We start from the raw sequence: 26,440 nt of genomic DNA on the forward strand, positions 1-26,440 counted from the left end.
TACTTTGAACCTAAGTTTCTATCTCTTCATGGTTTCGAGCTACAAATCACTGAAAAACGTGTATTAGAAAAATCTAGAAAAATGAAGGGTCGTACCACCTCACTGTCACGAGATATCGAATAAAGAAATATGAATTCGTGATCAGAGACCAAAATTACCCCATTTAGCAAAGTTTCACGAAAATCGAAGAGGGATCGGGACAACTGCTGTGTGAGTTTACCCATTTTTTTCTTCAAAAATCTAAATTTTTGGAACAATAAAATTTTAAAATTTAAAAAAATTTAAAACATGTACTTAGGCCGTTGCAAATATTTTTCAAAATTTATGTCACCCCCCCCCCTCCCTTCAAAACTGGTCCAAAAAAATCAAAGGGCAAAAAAATTTCAAGAATCTTCAAAATTTTAATGAAAATAGAAGTCAAATCAACTTAAAACAACCTAAAACGCATTTTTCTGCATTTATAATCATATTTAGCATGTTTGGGCTGGATTAAAAGTATTTTGATTTTTTTTAAATTCCATTGTACAGCAACGCAAAAACTTTTGTTTTTTTTTTTTTTTTGCAAAAAAATAAATTTTCGTCAATACTCAGGTATTTTGGAAACTAATGATTGTTTTGGGCAGGTGTAAATGTATTTTTTAACACTTTGTTCATTCAAATGTTGAAACCATGGCTCGTAAATTCAATGTTTAAACTTTTTTAACAAGGTTTCCTAACAGTACCTTTTGAAGTTGCTGCATAATCAAAACCCCCGGCAGGACAACCTGCATCATTCCGTCATAAATTGATCAGAACCGTTTTGCTGCTTCCAATTTCCTGTCCATACCCCTACCTGTAAGTCCAACGCAATTTCGGCTCATCAAGATTTTGAGCATAAAATGCCGAACCTTTCGGAAAATGCCGTCATCTCTGCCGTCCCTGCCATTATTCCGTCAATATCTTTTCAATAAACGCACAAATTCGGTCGAGAAAGATGGTCCCTTCGGAGAATACACGTCGAGAACCTTCTGCGCTGCAGCAGGTATTCTCGGACGTAATTGAGTTGGCGGTGGACCGGCCGAAACCAATTTTCACCGTTGCTGTCACAGTTTTCTTCGGTGCTGGGGTCGCTCTAATGTCCAGCCAAAAATTGGACACATTCTCACGTATTTGTGGGTGTGTGTGCGTCCGTGTCCGTATGTGACGCATAATCCAGAGATAATTTGCCGCAGATAAGCCAAATCTCGCCGAACCGATGAGGATAAATGGGGAAATAAGTGGCAACTTGTACCAATGGCAGACTTCAGACGACTGCAGGAACTGGGGAAATGGAACGGAGCGGAAGTTCCGGTAACGAAATCCGGACCCAAACCAATTCTGTCGTCGATTCTGGCCCTCGGCATGGTCGGGTTTTTTGAAGAGGAGATACATTTATTCGAAGAATTAGGGGAGAGATGCCAGTTTTTTTTTTGGAAAACCTAATTTTTGTGTGGACTTTTTCTTCTTAAAATTGTCAAATTTGGTCACCCTCCCCTACAAAACGCACACAAACTTTGCTAATGCTGCTGAAAGGACAACCCCCGAAGGCTATGTATGTTTCCAGTTTTGATCCTATCTCGGTTGAATATTTGCTTTTCCATTTTATACGACAGCGGGGGGCTGAGAAAGGTCCTTTGGCTGCCACATTCCGGAGAAGGTCGTCGCACATACTCACACGAAATCGGAATGATTATTTAGGCAAATGGGAATCGTCCTTTCGATATTGTTGGTCCTCGTCTTCGTGTTGACGATCTATCTTGGTTCCCGCAGGATACATCTTCTCAAATACCTGGCGCAAAAGGAGGGGCCGTCCTGAATCGAATTTTTCCTTGGAGTAGCAACGGTAGAAGCACTGGTTTCCGGTTTCGATAACGAGAAAATGAAGCTACCCGGTTCGGGATATCCAACCCCGGAGAGCCGTTCCTGTTTATCTAAGGCCACTGCTGGGGTTCCGGACGATTTGGAGAAGCTCACTTTTTTTTTTTTTTTTTTTGCTAGAGCTTTGCTGGAGGTAACGAGATCTTGCTAGGAGTAGTGATTGTATGTCATCAAGGATGCTGCAATCATAATAATAAAATGTTGACCGTATATCGGAGGACGAAAAGTACGGGAGTAATTTGATGTAAGTTGAACCATATTTGAAAGGTTCAGTATTAAATGTGTTCGTACAGTAAGTTAGTTAAAAGCTAGTTTTAAATGTCAAAAGTACATGTTTACGAAAATTGTCTCACTCTGTTACCGACACGTTTTTCAGCCACTTTGAATGTTTTATCTAGAGAATTCTACATTTAATTTTTTTTTATTCTGACATTATGCACACAGACAAATTTAAAAAAATCAGAGAAAACAGAAAATGCAATTATCGGCAACCTTGTTTTTTTTTCTTTGAAAAAAAAATCATATCTTAAAATTAAAACCGGAAAATTTACCAATATGTTCAGGAAATCAATTCTTCAATAGCTATTAATTTCAGATTGCACGATGTAAATAATCATTTTTGATAAGATTTCTATTTTTTGATTTATAATTTCCTAAAAAAATCATAGCTCGGCGGAATAAATGCAGCCCATACTTATGCATGACTCAATGCCAAAAGACAATGCCTGAGTCATTCTATGTTTACTGAGTACATCTTCGGACTCGAACTTTACTGAATCCGCCAGAACACCAAGATAAAAAAATGGCAGGGTTGACATTTATGATTTTCTCTTCTCTCTTCTCTTTTTTTAAAGGTTGTTATAAAAAATTTCCATAAATTTCGTCGAAATTTTGTGTAATTTTCATGTTTCGCAAAACATAAGCCGGGAATCGAACCCACGCCCCATAGCAACTTAGGGATCGGCAGCCGAAGCCGCTAACCACCGCGCCACGAAGCCCTTCAATTGAAAGTGAATTGAATCCAGAAATTATGGGAAAAGCGACTTTTTACTTGAGGAAATTGGGCATGTCTGTGCCCAATTTCAGAAAACTATTTGTGGACACATTTTTGAAATCTCAAGAAAAGCTAGTAATCTGGTAACTTATTTGAGGTCAAATATTGGTCAAACGTAGAGGGTGACGATTCTCGAGATTTTGCATTTCCCGGGAATTGAGAGTTGAATTTTGCAATTTCGCGGAAGTTCCCGGGACCCGGGAGTTAAATTTTGTTGGCAAAATCATCGATTTTTTACATAATTTAAAAAAAAAACTATCAAACAACTGTATGAACATTACATCATTAAGTCATAGTTATTCAACAAAATGTAAGTTAAATTTCAAAATTTCATTTTTTGTGGAATACGATCTTTTTGTTGAAAAAGCTTTCTAAATCGGCTGGAACAAGTTCAATGTAATGGTTTGTTTGGACCCAAAACTGTACCGAATTATTTTCCAAATTTTTTATAGTCGAGCAACGGAAAATGGGAGAATTTTTAAAACTTTTTTAATGTCTTTTTTCAATGAAAAATACGTTTTTTCGGAATTCTGAGTACGCTATCAAATCGGGCGTCTAATTTTACATAAAAGTCCGTTTGACACCAAATTTCTATCTCATCACCGTTTCAGGCTGCAAATTATTGAAAAACACCTCTTTTTTCGCATGTTCAAAAATGGAAGGGGTCGTACCACCCCTCCGTCACGAGATATCAAAAAACGGACCTCGGATTCGTGATCAGGGACAAAAGTTACCCCTTAGGACAAAGTTTCACGCAAATCGAAGAGGGGTCGGGGCAACTGCTGTATGAGTTGGCGGAGAATTACCCAGTTACAAGCAAAACTGAACTGATTATGAACAATAGGCTTTCCTTAACATTATAAAGAATGCCAGAGTTTTACTTAAATAATAATTGATTTTTGGTGCCTTTTAGAAAATCAAAATCACTTGCTTCAAATTTTGAAATAACCTTGAAGGATAGAAGTCTACTTATTTTAACTACCTTGGTTTTTAATTTCCGGGCTGTGACTACTTTTTTTTTAAAGGAAAAATTTGGGCTCACCAACTAAGTGGTCGTGGCATTCCCCGGAATACAAACCGTTTGACATAATTTTTGTAAACATTTTGCAACTACCTTTGATGAAAATACAAATTTGCAATCGAAAATGTCTTTAAACATGTTTTGATTAAATGCACCGTTAAGGCACTTTTAAATAAAATTTAAAAAAAAATGTTAGTGAGCAATGTATTTAAAAAAGCTCAAAAAGCTTGTAACCTATCGCTTGTATGTAGTACAATCTCTGGTCACAATGCTTCGCATCATCCTGTCAAACTGAACCGTAGGGACAAGTTAGGATATTGTAATCAACCATTACACTTAAACAACATACAAAACATGGTATCCCTATTCCTAAAACGGTTAGCACGACTCACATCTCTTTGAGCAATTTTTGAAATACGCAAGAACAAAGACTTAAAATTAATAAAAGGGACTTCGTCATTTTGAATCGTCCTCATTTGCCGCTACCGACCAGAGTCCGTTACACATACTCTGGTCAAACGAAGAATTTGTGATCGTTTTGTAATTTAAAGTGCTGTGAATATCTGTTATTTGTACCCAGCATTCCTGTAGCCGGCGAAATGGTAAAATTAGTTCTTGTAGTTTTGAGTCGTGTCTAATTGGTGTCTTAATTGTTAATTGTAGTGTCAGGGAGTTGGTCCCAACCCGCACCATCCAAACTAACCGTCAAGGACCGCGCTCTACGCTAAAAGTGGTCGTTTGGTTGGTGGTGCAAGGAGGTAACAAAAATGTGGTAAATATCAAAAATCAAAAACGTTAAAGCTAGAACAAGTTATTAGAGATGAACTCCTTTCTCAAAACCTCCAAGTTGGCAGAGCGCGCCAACCCGAGAATCTGTTAGAGCGCAATTGCGGAGGCTATCCGGTGAGTTCATTGTTACCACTGTTACACAAAGCACAAGTACTAAAACAAGCCTTAAACACTGTACAGGTTTTTTTTTCTACCAAAGACAAAGACACAAAATCAAAGACACCAAAACCGTTGCTGTGCCAGGCCTGGCCGGAGGAAGATTCTCCGACTTGACTCGACCACCGCGGGATACACTAGAACACACTAACACACACACACATGGTTAGGTTAGTTTTAAAACGACGAAAAACAATAAATTAGGACAGTTAAATGCAATAAACATGACTTTTTCCATAACCCAAAACGACGATCTTTTGTGATTCTTTTTGCCAGGACAGTGCGATTAGCTGAATCGAACCAGGATTGTGAAAGGGTAGGTACAATTCTCCTTCCCCACGTCAAATGTGAGCAGTTGCAGATCTTTACATCTCTCTCTCTCATCTCCAAGAGTCTCAAGTTCTGGTTTTTATTTAATTTTTAATTAATGAACTAGTGGTGGTAATTGCCCCCTAGTTCGTTATTACAAGCTTCAAAAATTAACCTTCTTTGATTTTGTTGATCGGACCGCTGGTTGCCAAGAAACAGCTTCCTAAAGATTAGATTTTGTGAAAAATTAGATAAACTCAATGTCATCTAATCAGCCCTCACTTATCAACTTGCAATATCTTGGAATCCAATGGTTCGATTTCCAATGTTCAACTTCAATTTTCTGCCCTTCTCTGTAAAGATTATCTTGATTTGAAAATGTAGTCAAACATATGAAAATGTTATATATAATTGATTTTAGCACTTTCGGAAAATTAATCTCGATTTCGAATTTTTTTTATCGAAACAAGCAGTTGATTCCATAATAGTTTAAAATTAAAAATCTAGCAATTGGTTTCCATGTCATCGCAAGCAAGTTAGTTGAAATTAAGAAAAACTCGTTTTTCTCCTAATATTAGGCTGTATTTCAGTAGCTAGCAGTCCGATCAACAAAATCAAAAAAGCAAAATTATTGGAAATTTTCAAAAAATCTGCCGGGGTGCTTTTTCTTCTCAAAGTACTGTTAGGAAAAAATCGATTTCAAATTAGATTTTGCATCTAATCATGATATTTGGACTTTAGTTTTTAAGTTAATTTTTATTTTTTCTTTTCTTAAAACCGTAGTTTTTTTTTATTACATATCCAGTACCAGATTTTACATCAATCAAAACTCTTAAGACCAGCTTGTGATGATACACTAACTTCCCTTTACTATGCAACCGAATCCAGAACGGAAAAGATCACGAGTTGTGTTGTTTCGAGCAGGGATTTGAACCTCGATCTACCGCTTACGAGGTGGAAGCGTTGCCACAAGGCTACGTGGCTTGGCTCTAGTCTAATACGTGATTATTAAAGTTTAGGCCAGTTTTGAACACTATGTATCTTTTTCCAAGAACAAGATTGGTCTATCTTTTCTTAGGGGAAAGTTTCAGTTTTTCAATTGGAAGAATATAGAATATAACAAAATCAAAAAAGAAAACAGCTGGGGTTTCTTCACAAATTGTCGCATAATATTGATACGCTTTATGGAATGCTGATTAATTTTTTTGTTAAACGAATGATTTTTTCTTTTAAAATGTTATATTTTAAAAATAATTTTTTTTATATTCAACTGTTTTTTACTGGATGTTTTTGAATTTGGTAAAAGAACTTTAAATTTCATACTTTTTACAGTTCAGAAAAAGAGCTTTTTAGTGACAATGGGAAGTATTTTTCACCTCTAAATAAACCTCGTAACTTAGTTATCAAACGGCGATCGTCGCCTGAGGCATCGTTCACCCTTTCCCAGGCAATTCACCGCACAAGAGATAAATAAAAACAGAAAAATCCCAACACCCAAACGCATAAATCACATTTTGCAAGATGACGCAAGTGGGCGACCGGATCCATCCATCCATCCTGTCTCAAACAATTTTTTACTGCTCCACTCGGTGGTGCTTCTCAATCAAAATCCCATCAATCGATCGAAACTGTCCCCGACGGCCAGACAAGACAAAAAAAAACGAAGGATGGGAAAGCTCAAGAAAAATCCTTTCGTTAATGTGCTTTTATATTTCATTTTGCATATCATTCCTACACATGGGGCGAAAGCTGCTCGTTTGAGAAGACGACATATTGTGATTTACTTTTTTGTGATTTACTTTTTTTTTATATGATTTTCTGGGAAGCAATTTGTTTTTGGCTGGTTTGCCGGTGGCAGGCTGGTTCTAATGACGATTTTTACTTTATTTCTGTTACTTTGGCTTGTCCAGAATCTCTAGAAGTATTTTCTCTATTTTGTTTCAGAACTCCATCGAAATCGTCCTCTTCCGCAATTTATGTGTCACGAACAGTGTCGCTGACATTAGTCCGTGCGAGTTTAAATCAAGCTCCGAGATTATCATAAAAGCTTAGAGAGATAAAGCGTCGCCTATGTCTGTGCGAGCAAGAATGTCTGCCAGAGTGGAGTGTGAACATAGGCTGCGAACTGAATAATGATGATCTGAGTGCCACAAATCCTGCCACTGTAGGACAAAGCTTGGTAAGTGTTTAGTACTCTTTTCGATTTTTAAAATTGTTGTGATTAAATTAATTTGTTATTAAGCTCTTATTGAAATAAATTGTGTTTCTGAAAAAAAAACTGATGCCCTAAGGTTTCAAATAATAAAATTAATTTAACACAAATGTAATTCCGACACAAGATAAGCTGAAGATTCGCTGGAATCCGAATCCGATTCCCGCTCACAATTCAGGTCAATCTCAAACCCAAATGAAAGATTGCAATTTGCCAGGGAAATTCCCCGCTGTCTTATCAACAAGGGGCACCTGCTGCCGCCTCTTCAAGTTCACTCAAGGACCATCACACTGAGCATTACATCCTCTCTCGAGAGGGCACTTCACCTTTAGATTTGCTTTTTGCTTTACTCAAAAGGAACAACCATTTCAGAACGCCATTATCTCGAAACACTCATCTGCATCCTCTTTGCTCGTTTCAAAGTCTTACTCATAATTGCCCTTCAAGAACATGAACTTGAAACCATTTCCACGAAAGAGCAGCAAAAAAGGCTCAACCAAGAATGGAGGATAAAATGTTGGGGAAAATCTCGAAAAGAAAACACAACCCCCGACAAACATCCTTCCAGGGAAATGGTTTCCCACAAAACAATTGCGCTTTTCATGCAAACAAATGTAAATAAATTTGAATGAATCCCCACCGGAAAAATGTGCGGGCGGAGGGCGGAGAAGTGCCTCTTATTTCGTAAATAAAAGATTATTTTTTCGTCGTAGGTTTGCTGCCGACTTTTCAACCCTCCTCGCCGCCCCCCCCTTTTTTGTTGGTTGTCTCGTCGAGAGTTGTTTTTCCATGCTCCCAACTTTGCACCTTTTTTTCTTTTTTGGTGGATACTGCTCGGTGTCAGCCTGATTATCTCCCCCAGAGGCTCGAAAATGATAATCTGGCTACAGATTGAGTGGGGCCAGAACAACATATGCTAACTGTTGTTTTGACTGGGTCTCGTTCCATTTTCGACTTAAATCTGGTGGATTTTTTTTTGGTTTGGAAATCGAGGTTTGGTTTTTGATTGATGAAACCTGAAATGTGTTTTTGATTTCAATGAAACAGATTCATTATATGAAATTGTGACTAAATTCCTGAACTTTTAAATAATATTATCTGAACACACCTCAGACATCATATAGCAATGAATTGAAATGTTATAGTTGCAAGTTATAAGTTTAGAATTTGTTCATATCGACGTCGTCGTGCTATCATGTCGCACCCGCCATTTCGACGTTCCGAGAAAAACGCGTTTTAATGTTTGACCTTGAATATACAAAAACGAGAGCACGCAATGTAAACAATAACAAACACGTTTTGTTTGGCTCACCATTCTGTGCATTGTCCCAAAGTTTGGTTGAAGTTGGTTGCTGGAGTCCCGAGTTATAATTACAAATGTTTACGGTAGTCTAGCTTGTACGTGCGACAAACGCATCCTGGCCTGAAATCCCTTTGGCTTTTTGTCGCACTTACATCAATTTTCATGGAGTGACAAGATAGCACAACAAGATTGAAACTACTTTCATATATAAAGTGACAAAAATGCACGGAGTTTTTTCGGTTTTTGTTGAATATCTCAGGATTGAAATCGAATTTTGGGGATCTGTGACGGTCAAAAGGTGAGGCATTGTGAGCTGCACAATATGGCGTTCTTAACTCAATTTGGCCCAAAATGCACGTACGACAAGTTAGCACGATAGCGACTATATGTTGATTAAATTTTCCTATTCATTCATATTGCAATATTTTGGATAGCAATTTTTTCTCACGTAATTTTATACCTTCCACCCTCTTCACTAAGGGACACTTACAACCTCACTCAAAAAATGAACTGTTTAACATTCCAACGCCCGAGGCTCCAAAAAAATATTCATTATTGGTCCAACAATCAATCGAAGTTGGATTTACAATTGGAAATGTTTATAATAACTTAAACATAACTGATTAATTTGTATGAAACAAAAAGAGTCAAAATTTTACTATTTCTCACTCCGTTGCAACTTCACGGAGTAATTGATATGGCATATAAAAAAATATAGCGAAATTTTGTAGAAAATTCAATTGATAAGTTTATTTGAGTTGTACAATAATTTTGAAAAAAAACTTTTTTGATTTATTTAAAATTTGTTGATTATCAGATAATCTCAACCGGCTTGACTTTAGTCATCTGGACATTTGCTTTATAAAAAAACCACAATTTAAAAAATGCTGCATGAGTTATATTTTGGTGTCAGAAATTGTTTGGAAATAATATACCATCGATGAAAAGTGCTTTTCTGCATATCCTATCTATTGTGATTAAAACTAAAATAGAAACCACTCATTAAACTACATCGAATTATTGCTAAATAATTTTCAATTCTATTTGAGATATTTTTTACAAAATAATATTTGATCTGTCGCAATAAAAAAAATCTTTAAGACCTGGTCAAAAAGTTAAAATTAAAAAAAATCATTTCTATCATTACTTAAAATAAGCAAATATATGTTATCCAGTGACGTTTTTTGAGTTTAATAAAAATTCATAATACATAAACATCACAATCACAATTTCTAAACAGAAAACTTTTTTTTTTTGCTTCGTTTACAAACAACTAAGATAGGCTGCCATAAACAAAGCAAAATGGCACACAGTAAAAAAATGTGTAAATTTTAATGCTGCAATTTTGGAAGGTTGAAAATTACCTCTTTTCAGATTCAAAAAATTGAAATTGAGGTAAAATTTCGACAAAAAAATTGACATTAAGACATGATTTTTTTTTACTGTGCAGCAATGAGAGGTACACATAAAATATAAATCGAAAAATACACCCCCCCCCCCTTGACCGAGGGCAGAGTTTGGAGACTAAAACATTGAGAAATATTTGCAAAGAGATTCAAACAAAAAAAAATCAAGATTTCGGCCAGACACCGTTTCAGAAAATAAAAATTTGGCAAGGCCAAGTGGAGGTACGCCTGTCTATATATATATATATTATTTTTTTTTCAAATGCTGTTGAATCATTCCATTTTTTAAGTAGTTTATACTCAACGATAAGCCTATTACTGGATGAAAAAGAAGTAACAGAACGATATTTTTTTTTATAATTCCAATAAAGTTCTTTTGCGATAGAATTGTTTTCTTATCATGCATTATTTCGTCATTTTATATTTTCCATAACCTACGAAACGTTTTTTATGCATTTCCCTAAAAACACGGTAGAATTCATTTAAAACATATTGCTTCAAATCGTAAAACGTTTCATTTTTGTAATTTCAATCTCAAAGGTTTATTTTAGCTTTAACGTTCAATAAAATAGTGTGCATCAAATCATTTATTTATTGTTTATTTTTCACAGTAACATAACTGTAATAATGTTTAAAACATTTTTGATACTTTTTTTACAACTGTACGGATTTTAGTTTTACCGTACGGATTTTCAAACTCCTTCCTTACTTTTTATTTATCCAATAAAAGATCCAAATCCTGCCTCTTAAGCTTAGTAGATAGGAAACAAGCAAGCTTAGTACTGGAGAGATCATATAGGTATCGATATATTCTCGTGAAAACTTTCAAGGGTTTTTATTATTTCCCAGTGCAGATTGTCATTTCGCGCAACTTTTGTTTTACAAAAACATAACTTTTTTTATTTTATTTTTTTCTTGATCCATTTTTTGTATTTTTATTTGCATTTCCTTTGATTCTGACCAAAATGAAGAAGAGGGGTAGGGGGAGGCAAAGGAAAATTTAAAAAAAATATGTATAAATACATGAAATTACAAGCCATGTATTAAAAAACTGGTTTTAAATGTATTTTACATCTGCGCTGTTGTTGTGCAATCATAAGTTTTCAAAATATCCAAAACTTTGGAATTACACACACGGTGCACTTCATTAGAATTACACACAAATTGAGAATATTTTTTATCGATCCCAGACAAGCTAAATATAATTTCAAACTCAGGAAAAGGCGTTTCAAGCTATTTTCAGCTGGTAAGACTTCTATTTTCAATGAAATTTTGAAGCTCTTTGAAAAAAATCTCTCCCAGATGTTTAAAGACCCCCCGTCCTCCCACCTTCAAGGGAGGAGGGGGCACGGCGTGTTTTCTGGGCAACCTTAAGAAGAAAAAATAGGCATCACTACTTTCAGAAGTGTCTTATAGGAAATTTTCTCAGCTTTCCAATGCTTCTACTGCCGTTCTACGCATAATTGTCCCATGTTCAAAAAAGTGCAACTGTGAAAAACGCGATTGAAATTTTTCGGCCGATTTCTGTGTTTCTACGCATAATTGTCCCGTGGGTTCCTATTCGCACAATGTGTCCCTAATCGCCCCAGTTAGCAGTTTATCACCCTTATTTGTGATTATCTTGCTATACAACTGGTAAACATGACATAATGCTTAGTAAAACAGATGATTCCGTGTAAGAAAATACTCGGTGGGACAATTATGCGTAGAAGTTCAACGATGGGACAAACAGACTTGGTGTTGTTTTTGATGAGTTTCCGAACAAAGTACCAGATTTTATGTGTTTTTCTTAAAGTACGCATCAGACTAAACTTAAAAATGGCATAAAGTAAAAATCGTCAAAAACTGACATGGGACAATTATGCGTAGAACGGCAGTCTAAGAGCGAAATGTTTCATCGGGAAATTTCTGAGATATCTCTATTTTAAGTTTTTTTTCTTTTAAAATCCTTGATCATTTATTGGAAACTTTTAAATAACAGTCCAGGAAACTTTTCAAATGATGTGTTTCATGTGTATTTTACTAACCAAAATGTGCAAAATAAGACAAGAAATTAAGTTTTTACCGAATTTTTGAATATGTGGGATTTATTCAAATAATAAAACAATAAAACCGTATTGAAATATTATTTTTGCAATTTCGTCGTGAAACTACTTACTTTTCCTGTCATTCTTGAACGACGAAATAGCCTACTTTTCTGTACCAAAAATAACAGAATCGAATAGCAACACTTTTCAAAATAAATGCTGAAAAGTTCTACTTTTCAGCACTCAAATGGGTGCTGAAAAGTTTAACTTTAGCAACATTTTAGAAGTTTATAAGACTCTCATCTTCAATCTCATTTAAAAAAATATAAATGTCTTGATTTTTGTTCAAATAGTTTGGAAAGAATGTTTCTGTTACATTTTTTTGTTAAAATACTATTTAATTTTTGTTCAAGCAAAAATAAACGTTTGTGACGGTGTTTTCAGAATTCTGAATTGAAAAACTCAAGTTTTATTGCTAATTTTAAGTGCATTTTCTACAGAAAACATTTTATAAAATTTTATCTTTATTTTATACTCATGAAAACAGGACTTTTGAAGCTTGCTACAGTAATATGTAGTACATTTTCGATTTCAAATCAAAATTGTATTTATGTTCCTGGTAAATGTTTGCTTAAGAATATATCAAATTTATTCATTTAAATTCAATAATACCATTAACAATCACAAACCTGCCAAAGTTTCGGTTGAACAAGCTAAATCAGAGTGATATTTATACACAAAAAATATGTAATAATCAAATAATTCTTGTAAAAAATACATTTTTACACTGTTTTATGATTTTGATTTCTGAATAAATCCCATGTATTCAAAAACAAAACAAAATTTTCAAAATGTTAAGCGGTTTGCAAACTTCCACCAAGTCATTTGATAAGTTTTCTGAACTGTTAGTATAAAGTTTCCTATAAATAATAAAGGAATTTAAAACCAAATGCCGATGAAACATTTCGCTTTTAGAAGTATTGGAAAGCTGAGAAAATTTTCTATAAGACACATTTGAAAGTGGCGATGACTATTTTTTCCTGAAAAGGTTGTTCTAGAAAACACGCCGTGTGGGGGGGGGGGGGGGGGTGTTCGACATAAACTTTACAAATATTTGCAACGGCCGTATCTGGTTTAGTTTATGTTCACGTTTGTTTAATTGTCTCTTTTTATTTTTATTTTGCTTATTTTTCACATTTTTTACTTAAGATTTATACAGTTATCATTTAAAACGTACGAAAATATTGTCTTGGACAGTACAAAAGTGTAGTCTTGGACTGTACAAAAATTACTGCATACTTATTTTCACTAATGTTAGTGGAAAATACAGAAAAATACATTTTTGAAAACATTGGCAATGTCAAATAAAGCAAGTCATTCCTCTAAACTCTTTATTTTATTAAATCTCAAGAGTTTTTCTTTATGTTAGTTGTTTGTCAACTTAAGATTTAGAAACTTTCAATTGAAAAATTTAACATTTTCAAGCGAAAATAGTGTTGAAAATTGATTTATGTTTTAAATCATGTTATTATTCCTGAATAATCCAAGATTGACGTATTAACGATCAATTGCAATAATAAAAAAAAATAGTAAGAGAAAAGTCGACAACATATTCGTGACAAAATCATTACCATCAAAGCTTCATTTCGGACACCTCATTCACTGGGCGCTTTGGGGCTCGAAAAGTTGAACGCCAACGAGCGAAATGAATGTCAAATTTAAATCATGTAGGATTTCACAGTTTGGCCTGGCCTCCGGGATCCTTTCGCACATGATGTAAATGTGCGGTTAGTGCCACGATGACAGATTCGAGATACCGTCAGGCGGCTTCAGAGTGTAAAACGTCAACGCGTCAGGAACGACGATTAACATCCGCCATTCGAAAGTTTTCAAAGGGGTGTGTGGTGGGGGATGGTGGCAGTTGGTTTCTGTGATTGAAATGACACTGATAAAAATTTCAAGATTGAATTGTTGGAGGTTTGCACAGTTTTAATTTTTTGATAGGATTATGGTAATGGAAAACAAAATAAAATTTTTGCTGTGAAAATCAATATAGTTTCAACTTTTTTGAACACAGTTTGCTTCAGTGCACAGCGAACCAGCCCCCCTAGATATCAAATAAATCGTGACCCTCTCACGTACTGCAAGTTCATCGCCCGAGTCCCAACCCTCGGTCACGGAGACCACCCTCCCTAACCCCCTTACAAGTGACTCCATCAAGTCCATAAATTAGTTTTTCGCACTCGTAGGTGGAAATCCGTTTGAAGGCCCCGTGCAGATCCGTACTCTCGGTGGTGGTGGTGGTGGTGACCACGGTCGGTCGAAAATGACGCATGGGTTGACGCGGTAACGTGGCCTGGATTTACGCGGTGGCACGTTCCGGGGGCCACGATTTGTGACCCTGGGCGCCGAACCGAACCCGCTTGACCAGAGTGAAAATATTTACTGTTTGGCTGATGTGGGGGGTGAGTGCTTCGATTCAGAGTGCAAATTTGGTGGAGTGCACTTAACGGGTGAAACATTGCATTTTATTTGTCACTCTATGATTTCAAGTATTTTTACTAAATGAAATTTTTCAGTTATTGTAAAGTTGATGTGGTTTGATTGATCAAGATGAGAGGCTCAGCAAAAAAAAAATAATTAAAAACCTTTGATTGGATTTCAATCATCTTCCTTCTCTCCTTAAGATAGAATAAAATTTCAACATGATACTTGTTTTATTGAAAACTGGACATGTTTCAAATTAATCATACGCTTCTGAGGATTTTTTCCAAGAAACTAAAGTCTTGATCTTTTATAAAAGCAATCAAAACTTGATAAACATCACCAAGAAGCGCATTGATGTTGGCACAAGAAAGAAACAAATGAAATCCTTCGACGAAAAAACAATTCAAACGAAAATATGAAACATTCTCGGTATTCAAAGATACATTCGTGTCCAAAAAAAACCTCCAACCACACAGCGAATCCAATATCACCCACTTGACCCCTCCCTGTGTGTGTGTCACCCCACTGCTGCTGCTCAAGTGCCCTCTCGAGCACGTGCTCTGCCACGTGGCAGCTGAGTCAGTCCACGTTTGAATTCGACGGGTTTGGCCTCATTTTGTCGTTGTTGTTGCCTTACTTTCGCTTATGAATCCAATATGCCATAAATCTGCGTACGCCAGCTATCACTCTTTTTGACACCCCGGCGGAATCACTTTGTTCCATTGTTGGTGTTTTTTTTTGCTCACCTCCTCTGTCACTTTTGCCTTCCCAAACGTCAGCAGAAGTCGTTATCGAGGGGCGAGAATCGAGAATATTTCCAGTGGATTGTTATGTTATGCTCAAAGAGCTTTGGTAGTGGTTACCCTTTTTTGTGCGCTTTTTCATGTTGCATACACAAACAAACACAGAGTTTTGCCACTTTTGGTTTGATTTTATGCCCACGATAACAAAGCTTTCGCAGTTTTGGTGCGGAAAAATTTCGCTGGCGCGAAAAAAGTACTCGATATCAAAGCACATAATTTATATGTAAATGATGATGGCACACACTAACGCGTGTTCAGAAGCTTGTTTTTGCTCATTTTTTGTCTCCTTGTATGGTGTGAAGCTTAATAGGATGAATGGTGCTAGTGTCAAATCCATAAAAATTTAGGTGGTTTTTGCTTTACATACACATGTCTTTTATGAATTAGTAAAAGTTTGATTTTTCGAAAAGCTTGTATAGTACAACATATATAATTGAAAAATATCACGACCTTGATAAACATAAGATTGCAAAAACCATACCACTTAGCTGATTGTCCAATATTTCAAAAAAAATATATATACACCATATTCTTTTTTTAAGTCACCTTTTTTTAAACGATTCTCGATTTACGCAACTTTTTTTAAGTCATGACTTAAAAGAAGAATGTCCATGACTTAAATCGAGAATATGACTTAAATTAAGAATCTTTGAGAATTCGTAATTTTTCGGAGAGTTTTCAAAATGTATGAATGGTATGTTATTTAGTTATGATATTGAAACATGTAAGCATAGTTTTGGAACATCTGGGATGTTCTAGTCCATCCGAAACTTCCGGAAATGTTGTGCAACAGGCTTATCAAAGAAACAAGTCGAACTTCAAGATATTGACTACGGATCCTACCCAGACTACTTTAGTCAGTGTGGTAGGCTACAGTGCATTGTTGTAAGAACTTATTGGGATGTCCTGGGTCATCCAAGGACTCCTTGGAGTTAAGATCTGTGAATCTACCGCCGTAACAAGCAAGAGGTTGACGGTTTTTGAACCCGTAACATACCCGCATAGCTTCAGTGAGTACGGTAGGCTACTTTGCTGAGGTGTTGGGATGTGTTTGGATGTTCTGGGTCATCCAAGGACTCCCTAGAGTTAAGATCTGTGACTCTACCGCCGTAACAAGCAAGAGGTCAACGGTTTTTGAAGCCGGAACATACCCGCATAACTTCAGTGAGTATGGTAGACTAGTTTGCTGGGGTGTTGGGATGTGTTTGAATGTCCTGAGTCATCCAAGGACTCTTTAGAGTTAAGATCTGTGAATCTACCACCGTAACAAGCAAGAAGTCGACGGTTTTTGACCCCGGAACATATCCGCATAGCTTCAGTGAGTATGGTAGACTAGTTTGCTGATGTGTTGGGATGTTCTGGGACATCCAAGGACTCCCTGGAGTTAAGATCTATGAGTCTACCGCCGTAACAAGTAAGAGGTCAACGGTTTTTGACCTTGGGGCAGACCCGCATAGCTTTAGTGAGTATGGTAGACTACTATGATGAAGTGTTGGGATATTCTGCGACATCCAAGGACTCCCTGAAGTTAAGATCTATGAGTCTACCGCCGTAACAAGTAAGAGGTCAACGGTTTTTGACCTTGGGACAGACCCGCATAGCTTTAGTGAGTACGGTTGACTACTTTGCTAATGTATTGGACTGTCTTGGGTCATCCAAGAACTCCATTGAGTTATAATACGAGGGGCTACGGCTGTAACAAGGACTTTCTGGGACGGAACATAACAGCAAAGAAGTCTATCATACTCACTGAAGCTCTGCGGATATTTCTCAAGGTCAAATACGTCGACCTCTTGCGTTTTACGTCAGTTGACCCACAGATCTTAACTCCAGGAAGTCCTTGAATGTCCCAGAACATCCCATCATATCAGCAAAGTAGTCTACCATACTCACTGAAGCTATGCGGATGTGTTGCGGGGTCAAAACCTGTTGACCTCTGGTTTGTTACATCGGTAGACCCACAGATCTTAACTCCAAGGAGTTCTTAGATGTCTTAGAACATCTCAAAACATCAGAAAACTAGTCTACCGTATCCACTTAAGCTATGCGGATATGTTCCGGGGTCAAAAACTGTCGACCTCGGGCTTGTTACGGTGGTAGACCAACAGATCTTAACTTCAGGTAGTCCTTGGATGTCCCATAACATCTCAACACATCAGCAAACTAGTCTACCGTACCCACTGAAGCTATGCGGATTTGTTCCGGGGTCAAAAACCGTCGACCTCGGGCTTGTTACGGTGGTAGACCAACAGATCTTAACTCCAGGTAGTCCTTGGATGTCCCATAACATCACAACACATCAGCAAACTAGTCTACAATAATCACTGAAGCTATGCGGATATGTTTCGGGGTCAAAAACCGTCGAACTCTTGCTTGTTACGGCGGTAGACCCACAGATCTTAACTCCAGAGTCCTTGGATGTCCCAGAATATCCCTACACATCAGCAAAGTAGTCCATCATACTCACTGAAGCTATGCGGATATGTTCCGGGGTCAAAAACCGTCGACCTTTTGCTTGTTACGGCGGTAGATTCACAGATCTTAACTCCAGGGAGTCCTTGGATGACCCAGAACATCCAAACACATCCCAACACCCCAGCAAAGTAGTCCCCCATACTCACTGAAGCTATGCGGATATGTTCCGGGGTCAAAAACCGTCGATCTCGTGCTTGTTACGGCGGTAGATTCGCAGATCTTAACTCCAGGGAGTCCTTGGATGTCCCAGAATATCCCTACACATCAGCAAAGTAGTTCATCATACTCACTGAAGCTATGCGGATATGTTCCGGGGTCAAAAACCGTCGACCTCTTGCTTGTTACGGCGGTAGATTCACAGATCTTAACTACAGGGAGTCCTTGGATGACTCAGAACATCCAAACACATCCCAACACCCCAGCAAAGTAGTCCCCCATACTCACTGAAGCTATGCGGATATGTTCCGGGGTCAAAAACCGTCGACCTCTTGCTTGTTACGGCGGTAGACCCAAAGATCTTAACTCCAGGGAGTTCTTGGATGACCCAGATCATCCCAATAAGTTGTTACAATAATGATCTGTGGCTTACTACACTCACTGAAGCAGTCTGGGTAGGATCCGTTGTCAAAATCTTGAAGTTCGACTTGTTTCTTTGATAAGCCTGTTGCACAACATTTCCGGAAGTTTCGGATGGACTAGAACATCGCAGGTGTTCCAAAACCATGATAAAATGTTTCAATAACATTTCTCAATAAAATACAATTGTCACATTTAGAAAATTTTCCGAAAAATTACGTAATCCCATATATTCTTAATTTAAGTCATATTCTCAATTTAAGTCATGGACATTCTTTTTTAAAACGATTCTCGATTTAAACACCCCCATTTCGTTGTGTAAATCAAGAATATGGTATATATTTATATATATATTAGGGTGCCCAGAATATGGGACTTTTTTTCAAAACCTCACTCCACAAGCTGAATATTGTTCCTTGACCTATTTTAGGACTCTGGGCCAAATATGAGCATAATCGGTCATCGTTTACCCATTGATACTCGGAGGTGAAGTTTGTATGGATAAAACCGAAAAAATGTATGGAAAACCCAAGTTTCTTACGGTTTGGTCTGCACGGTGCGCTATTACCATCCAAATATTCCCAAAAGTGAGATTCTTATTGAAAATTTAATGCTCTACAACTTTGTAGAACATACCAAAGCTGTGAAACTCGATTCTGAAAAGTTATTAGCGATTTAAAAAAGTCATTTTTGTATGAAAAACATTTTTTTCACCGAGTTTAGAATCGGGTATCAATGGGTTAATCTCATCCAATTTCGCTCAAAATTTACACAGATGCTTAAAATAACCCAAAAAACCGTTTTCCGCTTGTGGAGCAGGGGGTCATTTTTTCTGGGCACCCTAATATATATATATATATATATATGTATGTTTTTCACATTTTTGAAAGGTATCTATTGATTACAAAATGTTTGAATTATGTTCGTTGAAAATCGAACCAATAGTATTTGAGATATCGTGAAAGGAAAAATGAGGGCTAGTTAGACGACACTGAGAAAAATTCATTTAAATTTTGTAGGGGTGCTTTTCTCTTCCTTTTTTTAATAGAAGTTTTGCAGCACTTTTAGCTTTGCTGTCATGTCGCCTATGAACAAGTAGCGTAAACCTATAATTTTTTGAAAAAAAAATGTGTTTTTACCCTCAAAATCAACAATTTTATAATACTTATGCCGGATTCGGATAAGAAAAAATATTTCCAACATTTTGGTGTACAACTTTCTAATATTTTTTTTATTTTTCTATGAGAAAACTGTAAATTTAGAAAAAGAGAGTAATTAAGTCTACTTGACAAGAAAGTCTGTCAAAAATCAATAAAAAATATTGAATATATGTAAACACATCTGTTATCAACGATATAACTGTTTGTTTAATTGATATACACGGGGAAGCTATTTTTTCGTGATAATTTTGAAAGAAAAAGTTCACATTTTTTTTGCGCGCTTCAAACTTGATGTTCATTATCTTAAAGCAAAAAAAAATCTCGTCCTTTGCAACCAGTTTCACTTAGATTGATGCAGGGTATCATGAGAAATAATCGATTTTGTACTTCAACCCGGCAAAAGGCATACGAATTTTGGCAAGTAACCTCATCACTAGTGGCGCCACCTACATTTGAAACACAGTCGTGCTGCAAAACCTCAATCGCAAAATTGAAAAATTTTCGAAATAAAAAAAGGGGTTTAATTTAAAAATTGTTCACGTTATTGATTTCATTTTTGATTGAAATTTTTCGGCGTACTAAAAAAGAAAAAGAAAATTGATTTTCAAAAAAAAATTTTTTTTGGTTAAAAAATTTTTGCACGACAAATATTTTTTTTTTCAGTCTGTACAATGGAATCTTACAAAAAATTAAATAGTTTTGATGGAACCCTATCACGCTAAATATGATTTATAATGCAGTAAAATGCATTTAAAAGTGTTTCCAGTTGATTTGGCTTCAATTTCCATTGAAATTTATATCAATTGAAAAACAAATTTCCCCTGATTTTTCGGGTTGATTTTGAAGGGGGGCGGTTAGGGCGACATTAACTTTGAAAAATATTTGAAACATCTTTACAAAAAAAAAAAATAAAAAAAATATATAAAATAATATGAACAGTATAACCAAATTTTCCGTGTTTCTATTTTTTATCATAACCTGAATCATTGCAAAAAAAACCTTCTTAAGGTACAGATTTTCGATTTCCTGCCTATTTTGCATGACTACAAAACGAAACAAAATGACTTCTTTGGACAAAACAAACGATTTTTTTTTTCAAAAATAAAAAAAAACAACGGTAACTCGATAAAATTTCTCAGTTGATCATAATCAAAGAAAAAAACCATTTATGTAACCAGATTGATATTTTACAAATGGTTAAACATATTTCAAAAGTTTGATCACAAATGATGAATTATTAACATGTCCTTATATCTTGAGTTTGATTGTTTTAATATTTGATGATTTGAACACTAACTTTGTTTGATCAAAAATAAGTATGTAAACTTACCCGGGTCAAAATAAAAAAAAATGCTTCGATCAAAAAGTATGTAAAATTGCACGAAAGAGTACTAAAAATTGAGCCTCCAGTCCAAATTTTAGCCCATCTGGTTGAAATCTAACTTGCCGGTAGCAGGATTAGATAGATAAACAGAATGTATTTTTCCAAAAAACAAAAATCATTTGACTAAAAATATGGGAAAATTTAAAATCGACTATCATTAAATGTTTTTGACTGTTCCAAAGTAAGCACCATCTACAAAAATGTGATAAAAATAGGTTTATTTACCCTAACTATGATTCTTGTGATTTTTTAAAAGATTTTAAATTTAAACGCATTTTATGTTCTTATAAGTATATGGGTAATTCTCTACCAACACACACGAAATCAGGAAAAGTTGCCCCGACCCCCCTTTAATTTGCGTGAAACTTTATCCTAAGGGGTAGCTTTTGTCCCTGATTACGAATCCGAGGTCCGTTTTTTGATATCTCGTGACGGAGGGGCGGTACGACCCCTTCCATTTTTGAACATGCGAAAAAAGAGGTGTTTTTCAATAATTTGCAGCCTGAAACGGTGATGAGATAGAAATTTGGTGTCAAAGGGACTTTTATGTAAAATTAGACGCCCGATTTGATGGAGTACTCAGAATTCCGAATAAACGTGTTTTTCATCGAAAAAAAAAACACTAAAAAAGTTTTAAAAATTCTCCCATTTTCCGTTACTCGACTGTAAAAAATTTTGGAACATGTCATTTTATGGGAAATTTAATGTACTTTTCGAATCTTCATTGTCCCAGAAGGGTCATTTTTTCATTTAGGACAAAATTTTTCATTTTAAAATTTTGTGTTTTTTTTCTAACTTTTCAGGATTATTTTTTACAGTGTAACAATGTTCTACAAAGTTGTAGAGCAGACAATTACAAAAATTTTGATATATAGGCATAAGGGGTTTGCTTATAAACATCACGAGTTATCGCGATTTTACGAAAAAAAGTCTATATATCAAAATTTTTGCAATTGTCTGCTCTACAACTTTGTAGAACATTGTTACACTCTAAAAAATAACCCTGCAAAGTTATAAAAAACACGAAATTCAAAAATGGAAATTTTTTTTTCTAAATGACTAAATAACCCTTCTGGGTCAATGTAGATTCAAAAAGTACATTAAATTTCCCATAAAATGACATGTTCCAAATTTTTTTACAGTCTAGTAACGGAAAATGGGAGAGTTTTTAAAACTTTTTAAGTGTTTTTTGCGATGAAAAATACGTTTCTTCGTTATCCTGAATACGCCATCAAATCGAGCGTCTAATTTTACATAAAAGTCCCTTTGACACCAAATTTCTATCTCATCACCGTTTCAGGCTGCAAATTATTGAAAAACACCTCTTTTTTCGCATGTTCAAAAATGGAAGGGGTCGTACCGCCCCTCCGTCACGAGATATCAAAAAACGGACCTCGGATTCGTGATCAGGGACAAAATTTAACCCTTAGGACAAAGTTTCACGCAAATCGAAGAGGGGTCGGGGCAACTGTTGTGTGAGTTGGCGGAGAATTATATGGATTTTTTATGTGTTTCTTTTTACAAAAAAGGAATCGTACAAAAAAATTACATTTATATTCAAATAGGACACTTAAATTTTTTATTGTTCTCTGATTGTGTTCAAGCCATAGAGTTGTCTACTTGCGCATGTATTGCGTATACGTACACGAAAAAGATTGAGGTTAAATTTTGTACCGGCCAGCAAAACAAATGGAGTGCTAGTGTGCGTGAGATCGGCCTAAGATAGCTCTATTGCAACTATTTTAAAAGTTTATGTCTATCCCCCTTCCTACACTCGAAATCTATCCAAAAATCGTGGGCAATTTTTTCAAAGAACCATCATCAGGGGTGACATTGGGTTTAGGGGATGGGATTGAGTCATCAGAAAAGCATAAGTTTGTATGACCTAATCTCACAGCAGTTTTTCTTTTGTCGGTTACTTTTCTCGATTTTTTCAAAATAGTTCATTCTGTAAAAAATACTCACACGCCCTGTACTCATACATTTCAAATTATGCACCAGATATGTGAATTCCAGGCCAAGGACGGCGATTGATTCCCATCGTTCCATCGAACCAATCACGATTACAATCACTCGTAAGTTTCAACTCGCTGGCTTCGAGCTATCCCGTCAGTCTATCGAGACCATAAAGGCAGCTTGAAAAGCACAACTAGGAGACCTTCTCCCCCTTTCCCAGAAGTAACGTCATGATTCGAATTCCCGGACGCTTCGAAACCCGGACACTTCAACTTGTTTTATAAATTATTTGGATATAAGTTCGCATTATGAATGTAAAAACTGTGTTATTTGATGCATTCTAACATTACCTTTCATTTAAAGTTTGTCTGAACGCTGTAGTTAATGCCAAAACAATTGAATAAAATAAAATTATAAGTTTACCAAAAATGCGAAACATTTCACGTGAAATATTTCATAGGCGTCCGAAGCACCGGAAAGGCAATGCAGAAATTTATGGTTTTGATTTCCTTAAATTCTAGCAAATTTTTATATAAACTATCGATTGTTTTGATGTTAACAGCTTATTTGAGACCTAAAGAATGCCATTCACTAACATTTCCGTCAAAATTTGTGCGATTGATAAGCAAAATCGAGTGTCCGGAATTCGAAGCAATAGTGTCCGGATTTCGAATCAGCTTCGTGTTCAGTGTCCGGGATTCGAAGCACAACAAGTCATTTTAATTTTCAAATTCTAATGAAAAATTGCTAGAAAAGACATATTTTGCATGCATTCTCTTAAAACTGACTGTTTATACTAAATTCTGATGATATTTCTACTTTTCCAACTTATTACATGATTTTTTGCCAGCTATAACAAAAATAATATGGTACTAAGTGTCCGGATTTCGAATCATGACGTTACTCATAAAGTTTTGAAGGGGGAAAAAGCTCCCAAACTTTTACGGCAGCTCGGCGGGCATGAAACCCCCGACAAGCAGTCGTAAAATTACCGAAAACAAATCACGTTCCGCTGCTGCTTTATTTTATGGTGCATTTCAGCAGAAATAACAGTGAAAAGAAACGACGACGACGCCGACAAGTACGGGTACCTGGCTCCGGGATGGCAAAGTTAAAGGTCATCACGCGCACGGGGTTTCTCTCCCCTTTGGGGGAACTAATTTGGGATACACAAACTCCTAAAACCTTTCCGGTGTGGGGTTTGATGGTCGCTCCCATCGCTTTCAGAATGACCAGGAATGTATTTTGATGGTGTAATGTTGACGAAATTGAGACATTTAGATACTTTTCAACAGTTTGGTTACAACAAAATTTCAATTATTTCTGTGGAGTTTCAAGAGTAATTAAGAGAGAAATCAATAAGTTAGATTGACATCCCCACACGGGATCAAAGAAATTCGTTTCCCACGATGCAAAATCGGGGACATAGCAACGGTTAAATTGCTGAATAATTCATTGATTGACGTCATTTTGTGCAGTGCAAGTATTTCCAGATTAAATCTAGAACGTTTCAGTTGTTCTAGAACAGCCGAGCCCAAACGAAGTATCGAAAATGTTCTCAGCTTTGAACCATTTTCGTCAACGAGTTCATGGCCAATTGGCAAAAATCCGCAGAAATCTCCGCGAGTTCCACTGCGACAAGGAGTACTTCGTGCACCACGATCTACTGGCGGCCATTGGAGGACTCCATCTGATGGGTGACGATGGTGAGACTCCAGTTTGGTGGAGCATTTACCGTGGCTTCACGGCGTTGATGTACGTCCTGATGACCTGGAGGGCGTATCAAACCGTAACCACTTGCCATGAACTCGTTCAGCTGGTGTACAATATGCTGGTGTACACCGAGACGGTTGTGGTCCTGGTCCGACTGGTGCTGATTGGTAGTAACTACACACACCTGGGAAAAGTGCGTGAATACATCAACGCGCGAAACTTCGATCGACATGGACCATGTGCGTTGGAGACCCGCAAACGGTCCTACTTCGTTGTGCGCAACGTGTCCCTGGTTTCCCTGATCAATCTGATGATGGTTGCTGTACCAGCGCTCGTCTTCGACATCGATGCTCTGCAGCTACCAGTCCAAGTCTCGAGCCACACCGTGCTGAACACTGCCATTCAAAAGATCTACATTGTGCTGATCTTCTCAGCGACCGTCAACGCCGTCAACAACTTTGTCACCATCTTCATGGTCCTCAAAGGTCTCCTCACGGAAGCCGAGGTAGTTGCCAACAGTTTCAACCGGATCTTCGACCAGGCTTCCGTTATCCCATTGACGCAGGAAGCATCCTCTTCAAACTACGACGAGTCCACTTTCTGGGACCAACTCAACCAGCAGTTCGCCGAGCACATCAACCAGCACTGCATTCTTCTGGGTCACATTCAAACCATCAGACCGCTACTCGAGGGCACCTTCCTGGTGATCTACTACGTGACCGCGTTCAACATTGCTTGCGGATGTTTCTTCGTGATGGCCCAAGACAAACCCTTCAATATCTACACCATCCAAGTGGTCAACCTGATCATCCTGCAAACGTTCGAATGCTTCGTGTACACCTACCTAACCACCAAATTGAAGGACGTGCACAGCTCCATCGGACAAGTCGTGTACTGCCTCAGCTGGCCCCAGGACCTGAAGTTTTCGGAACGATTCGGTCCCCAGTATCGGGCGGTGCGTGCCAAGCTGACGCTGATTCAGGAACGCTGCAACCAGGACGTTCGCTTCAGCACCGGCGGGCACTTTGAGTTCACCCAGGAGCGGTTCACCGAACTCATGAACATGACGTACACGCTCGTTACGTTTTTGTGGGAGATGAAGAAGGGCGGCTAGATTTGAGAAGCTGTGGCGGTGTTGATCTGCGGTTAGAATGCAGTGTTTTCCCGAACAGACGCTAATAACTAAATTCATGCCATTTCAATAACAAATACTGTTAAAATAACAGAAAGTGTTATGGAATAATCTTGAAAAATCCATTTTTGCATAAGAGTTCAATAACAGTTTATGTTATCATAACAAAAAATGTTATTGGTCTGATATTGATTGACAGCAAAAACAACTTGAGAATAACATTTTTTGTTATGGAAGAATAACTCCAAACGTTATTGGGATGATCGGATTAGTTGTTAAAATAACAAAAAATAATAACAAAGATTTGTTCGAAAAATAACGTAAAATGTTATTAGTCTGTTATTACAATAACAATCCAATAACAAAAAAATCATAACGGCGAATAACAAATCTTGTTATAAATAACATAAAATGTTATTGGCCTAGTATTTTCAAATAACAAAGAATGTTATTCCCAAGTTATTTCCGTCTGCTCGGGTTTGGAAAGATTGTAACTGCTGAAGAGTTTTTCACAATAGATGCACTGTAAAAAAGTAGCATCATGCACAAATATATAACTGATCACCTTATTTGTTTAAAAA

The 26,440-nt window shown here is 36.7% G+C and overlaps 1 protein-coding gene and 1 pseudogene across 2 annotated transcripts in view; both read left to right on the forward strand.

Moving 5' to 3' along the window:
* The window catches only part of LOC120432344 (dipeptidase 1), a 437,109-nt gene that overhangs the window by 297,145 nt on the left and 113,524 nt on the right, over positions 1–26,440 (forward strand). For both annotated transcript variants that reach the window (XM_039597533.2, XM_039597532.2), the window contains one exon: positions 7,170–7,404. The gene's annotated coding sequence lies outside the window, so the exon portion shown is untranslated. The remainder of the gene's footprint in view (positions 1–7,169; positions 7,405–26,440) is intronic.
* On the forward strand, positions 1,038–25,841 carry LOC120432345 (uncharacterized; annotated as a pseudogene).

The sequence above is a fragment of the Culex pipiens genome, chromosome 3 (assembly GCF_016801865.2).
Source record: "Culex pipiens pallens isolate TS chromosome 3, TS_CPP_V2, whole genome shotgun sequence".
Classification (NCBI taxonomy): Eukaryota; Metazoa; Arthropoda; class Insecta; order Diptera; family Culicidae; genus Culex; species Culex pipiens.